Below are 6359 nucleotides of genomic sequence, written 5' to 3' on the forward strand. Positions count from 1 at the left end.
GCCCAGATGCGGGGCCAGCTGCCAGGGGACAGTGTGTGGGCAGGCCAAGGATAGATAGCAGCTTCAGCCCCGCCAGCCCAGCTCAGCAGAAACCAGGGCCGACAGTAATGGGCTGGCAGCCCCCAGCTGCAACCAACTTCATTTTCTGCCACAATTAAATGATGCCCGCATTTGCTCACCCTCACTTATTCAATTACTTTAGCGGCCCTGAAGGACTCTCAAATAAACAGCCATAAATAACACGCGTGGCCGCCCCCCAGGCTATCATCCGTGCCCAGCAATCACAGCCCCAGCCCCGCACCTTCCTTCCAGCAGAGAGATGCTGCCTTGCGCCTCCCCATTCCTCAAGTTAATCCTCCCCAGCTCCCACCACCCACGTCTGAAAGTCCAACCCCCAGCAGGAGAGTCTGCACATCTGGGTCCCCACCTGGCTCTCCCCCTGCCCAGCTGGTTGTATCTGGGGGGCCACTCCCTCTGGGGCTTCCATGTCCTCATCTGTGGAATCCCTGTTATTAAAAATAATAGGCTGCCAGGCATGGTGGCTCACGCCTGTAATCCCAGCACTTTGGGAGGCCGAGGTGGGCGGATCACGAGGTCAGGAGATCGAGACCATCCTGGCTAACACGGTGAAACCCTGTATCTACTAAAAAATACAAAAAATTAGCCGGGCATGGTGGCAGGTGCCTGTAGTCTACTCGGGAGGCTGAGGCAGGAGAATGGCATGAACCTGGGAGGCGGAGCTTGCAGTGAGCTAAGATCCCGCCACTGCACTCCAGCCTGGGTGACAGAGCAAGACTCTGTCTCAAAAAATAATAGGCCAAGCATGGTGGCTCATGCCTGTAATCCCAGCACTTTGGGAGGCCAGGGCAGGGCAATCCCATGTGGAATGAGGAAAAGTCCATGTGAGCTATAAAGTGTTGTCTTGGCAAGGGGCTGCAGTCCTGGCTTCAGTTGAAATGGGCACCCCTGGCGAGGGAGGAGAGAAGAGGTATCCTTCTACCTGCCTCCATCCCCACTTCCACCCCAGCCACCTTGAAGCCTTCCAGAAATGCCATGCTCTTCAGGCCTCTGGGCCTTTGTGGACACTGTCCCCCTTGCTGTTCCCTTCATTCATTTCTCTGCTTGGAGATTACTACAGGAGTCCTTCAAGGCCCAGCTTGCATGCCCTCTCTCCTAGGAGGCCTGCACCTCACCCCCATGGCAAGTAGATGAATCTCTCCTACCTTCTGCTCCCACAGCAATTTACGTCCTGGATTTGGGGGACAATGCCAGATTCAAATATTCTGAGCCACAACATAACCATGTCAAGACATGAATCTAAAATTAGAGTTAGTATGACGACATCATTTCCACTTCCAGAGACCAAGCCCCATGTTATTAAAAATAATAGGCCAAGCATGGTGGCTCATGCCTGTAATCCCAGAAATTTGGGAGGCCAGGGCAGGAGGATCTCTTGAGCCCAGGAGTTCCAGACCAGCCTAGGCAACGCAGTGATACCCCCAACTCTACAAAAAAATCTACAATGGTGCACACTCACAGTCTTATTTCCTTAGATGGCCGAGGCAGGAAGATCACTCGAACCCTGCAGTGAGCCATGACTGCGCCACTGCAATCCACCCTGGGCAACAGAACATGACCTTATCTCTAAAATATAAAAAAATTTAAAAATAACAATATTCAAGATTTGGGGGAACCTTGTGTGATACACTGTGCTAAATGCTTTTTACTTGCATTATATCACTGAAACATCACAACAATCCAAAGAAAATTATCCTCATTTTACAGATCAGGAAACTGAGGCCCAGTGAGGTTAAGATGCCCATCCGCAGTCACATCACCAGGAAATGGCAGAGTGAAGAATAGAGCCCAGGTGAGTCCACATCCACAGTCCAGCCTCGATTCCGTGCAGCAGAAAGAACTGGCCATTCTGGGACTGGGGTTTAGTTCTGGCTCATCCACTAGCCATCCTGCAACCCCAGGCAGGGCCTCTCACCTCTTTACAGCCTAACTTTGTCTCTCCTCTCCTGGAAAATGAAAAGACTATTATCAGGTGGCCTCTGAAGGCCCCTCCAGCTCTGGTGTTCCAGGATTTTCTTTCTTTCTCTAAAGGACTGCTCTGAGTGGAGCCAACAAAGCAGTCAAACCAACAAGAGTGGCGGGCTCAGGCATGCCCTGGGGAGACGCTCAGGGCAGGGTCCTCCCAGTCTCCCCCTCCTGCCTGGAAGGCAGGTGGCAGCCTGTTCTCTTCAGGAAAGCAGCCCTCCACCCTAGAGAGGGCAGCAAAAATTTCTCCAAGGACCAGTGGGCAGGGCGGGGCCCCTGCTGGCCACCTTCCTCCTGCAGCCCTTGATGTCAGCCACCGTGAAGGCCTCATAAACGTTACACGCAGATTGTCTGTGGGACAAAGGAGATGCAGGCTGCCATATCAGTGGCGTGTAATTGGCTTCTCAATGTCACACATTGGCTCTTGCGTGGATTAAAAGTCCACAAGAACTTGAATCCTGGCCTGGGAGGTGGCAGCCCTGGGTCCTCTGGGTCCCAGCTCCCCGTGTGGCCCTCAGCAGGGATATCTTCTCCCTGGGCCTCAGCCAGATGTGGTGTGGTCTGGGGGATGTGGATGAATGACCCAGCACTGCTGGGAGAGCTAGCCCAGTGCCACATCCCCAGCCTGTGGCCACGTGCAGAGGCAGCCATCTCCTCCCCTCCTCCCAGCCTTCCCCAGGCCCAAATAACGGCCCGGGCTTGGCTGGGGAAGTGGAAGAGTGACCTGCGCCTTCCCCGCTGAGTAGAGATGTGTCTTTGCACCAAGGTGTGACTGAGGGCTGCCTGATAATGAATCCGGGTTAGGAGTGGGGGCCCCAGATTCAAATCGTGGCTTGGCCACTCTGTTTCCTCCACTGTGAAATGAGGGGAATGATGGCCCCTCCCTCACAGGGCTATTGGGAGGACCCAATGAGATAAAGTATGTGAAGAGCTCAGGGCAGGGCCAGCCCTCTGCCCCCTAACCTGCTTCTACTGATCATGGCCATAGGGTGGGCATGATGGCTCCCCTCAGCACCTCCCATTCCCAGGGCCACACACACACACACACACACACACGGCCTGCAGAGGTTGTCTGTCCCTGAGGACCTGAGTGGTAACACCCCTGCTGCTTCCTAGTCAGTGGGGCCGTCTGCCTTCCAGAGAGTTTATCACCTCCCAGATTCCCGGCTGTAGTGGTCTGGGCCGGCCCTCCTACCCCAGTCTCTTCAGCTGTTTGGGAGCCCGACAGGGCAGGCTCTGATGCAGAGCCCTGAACTGGATCCAACACGCAGGCTGGAAGCTCCCAGGTGGGGCTGGGAGCTGGGGGCCAGGTCAGGCCAGCAGGGATGTGATGCTAGGGAAGCCATAAGCCGCCCAGCCTCAAGGTCCCCCTTGCTGTGAAGGGCTGGACACTGACCTCTCTCAGGGCATGCTCCAACCTGCACTTTCTAGGGAGTGAGGCGGCGGGGAGGAGAAGGAAGAGGAAGGTGCCAAAAGCTGGGGTGCAGTGACAGGGGAGCCCAGCATGGGAGGAGGGGCTTTTACTGGAACCTGGGCAGGTCTGTAGCCGCCACCCATGTTTACACTGTGGGAAGGGGTGATGACATATCCTAGAATGAGGTGGAGGTTGTTGTCTCTAGGGCAGGAACACTGGGTCATGGGAGCAGGGACGGGGGCAGCTGTTGAGGAGGGATGATGCCACAGAGCCACAGCAACCGAGCCAAAGGCCCCCATCAACGGGTCAGGGAGAGGAAAGGAAACCGCTGTTGTGCAAGCCAGAGCATGGCGAACCCAGGAGGGAAAGCCAGAGACCCAGAATGTGTCCACGTGTTTATCCACTCATTCATTCATTCACCAAACAAGTATTGGAAGGCTGGCGCTGGGTTACATGCTGAGGACATAGCGTTGAGCAAAATGAGCCAAGTCACTGTCCCCAAGGAGGAGATACAGGCAAGGAGCAAGTCACACACATAAATATGCAACTACAGCTGGCATAAGCACTTCTAAAAAAAGGGACTAGGTGGTAGACTGTTTTAGAAAGGGCCAGGAGGGCTTCCCGGAGGTGGTGACACTGGAGCTGGAGCTTGCATCTGAAGGATGAAGAGGAGTTAGCCAGGTGTGAGGTGGGGCTGAGGAGGTGGGCAGGGGCTGAACACTGGGGGTGAAATTTGGACTTTATTCTAAGGATGGAGCCACTGACAAGTATTAAGCAGCAAAGTGACATGACTTGAATTGTTTCTAAACATCACCCTGGGGAGAATGGCTTGTAGGAGCCATTACAATTACAAAGGAGCAGGCTGTAAAGAGATGTGGGAGAACATGAGGAGCTACTGAAGTCATCCACGACCACAAGGTGGGCCAGGCCAGGGCCACAGAGATGGAGAAAAGGGGACCAATTCGAGAAACGTATGGGGCATGAAATCCACAGGACACAGTGAGGGATGAACAGCCAGGGAAGGCAGCAGTGAAGGGGGAAGTCCTCAAAGGTCAGTCCAGGCTGGGGAGGGAGAGGCCAACGGGGAGCTGGCCAGAGAGAGACCTGCCCACCAAATAGTGAGTGCATGCCTATGAGCCCCAGGCGTTTTCTGCCTCCAAATGGTAGCATCTATGGGCTGGCCTAGGATGCTCCTAGTCCACAGAAGAGAGAGTACCACGCTGGTCAGGACTGATTTCCGGAAGCCAGGACCAGAGGGTAGGCAGGGAGCAAAGTGGGTCCCAGACATGGCTATGGAAAGCGTAGAGCAGCAGGCATCTTGGAAGGGAAGTTGAGCTTTGGGGAAATGACCATGGAGAGAAGTTGGCTGAAGTCGGAAAACAGAAATAAAGTGCCCTATATGATTGCATAAGGAAAGTACCAGATCATGGATTCTGGACGGCGGGCCCCTGTGTGTGTTTACTGCTGTACGTCTCAGGTCTCATATTAGGGGCTCGAAAATGTTGTTACATAAATAGAAGAATAAGAAGTCAATATGGAACCTTGCTCTTTACAACAGCAGCAAAACAAACACAGAAAGCAGGTGGTGGAAAGTGGACAGGCCCTCCTGGAGACCTGGGGGCCAGGGCACTCACTGGCCATCTTGCTCAAGTGGGAAGTCCTTCCCCCTCTAGAACCTGAAGGGCCTCCTGCTCATCCCTGTGGAGGTTCTGGGGTTCCCAGAATAGGGATGTGTGTGAGTCCAGCGTGAGAGGGAGAGGGGAGGTGGGGCAGGGCTGGGGGGAAAGGAGGTCATACCCTCTTCCAGGGCCAGGTAACCGGAGCCCAGCACACAGCTGGGCAGGGGGAGGGACAGAGCACGCAGGAGGCCATGTGCCTTCCCTGGTGAAATGTGATCAGTCAGTCACTCTGCAGGGGGAGTCATGGGGCAGGGAGGGGATCATGGGACCCCCACCCCACTTTAAACCAGGCTTTAGGGCACCCCAGGAATTCCTGTTATGTCTGCGGGGCTCTGCCCTCTCTGGGCATGGGGAGGCCCACATCCATCCACACAGTGGAGATGGGAGAGGAGCTCAGCCACCCAAGGGCAGCTGGGCAGGTAGGTACCCCCACACGGGCTGCAGCCTCTCCATCACCCCTTGTTCTTTTTTTTTTTTTTTTTTTTGGAGACAGGGTCTCTCTGTGGTGCCCAGGCTGGAGTGCAGTGGCGTGACCAATTATGACTCACTGCAGCCTCAGCCTTCTGAGCTCAAGCATTCCTCCTGCCTCCGCCTCTGCCTCTCAAAATGCTAGGATTACAGGTGTGAGCCACCATGCCCAGCCATCCCTTGTTCTCTTGCTGCTAACACATCTGCTGAGCAGCTCCTGCTGTGCCAAGCGTTGGAGCAGGTAAAGAGGGCACTGAACAGACAATGGCTGGCGGGCAAGGGCCAGGAGAGTGGGTTCCAGTCACCTTCCCCATCTTGCCTCTGTGAAATGAGCAGTGAGGGAGAAGGGGCCATCCTGGAACATGTTCTCCATGGACACGTGGAAATGGAGAAAGTACTGCACCAACAGATCTGGGGGGACCAGGAGATGGGTAAGGGGGTCTTGGGGGATGAGTCCGAGAGAGGCTGAACCAGACCAGTGGGCGACCTGGGCCTGAGCGAAGCAGGCAGTGTCTCTGGCCAGAGAAGAGGCTGAGCCCCTCATCCACACAAGGAGCGGCCCAGGAAAGGCAGGTGGGGCACCAGTGCCCAGGGGAACTTTAGCCAGATGTCCAGGGTAGCCTGATCTGCCTAATACTGGTCCAGGGTTACTTGGACCTGAAGCCTGTCCCCTGATGAACCCTGTCCTTTGCCCCCACCCCCTCTCTCATGGTCCACCAGCCTGATTCCTCAACATCTCAGGAACTCGCCCTCTC

Source organism: Macaca mulatta, chromosome 4 (assembly GCF_049350105.2).
Source record: "Macaca mulatta isolate MMU2019108-1 chromosome 4, T2T-MMU8v2.0, whole genome shotgun sequence".
In the NCBI taxonomy this organism is placed as follows: Eukaryota; Metazoa; Chordata; class Mammalia; order Primates; family Cercopithecidae; genus Macaca; species Macaca mulatta.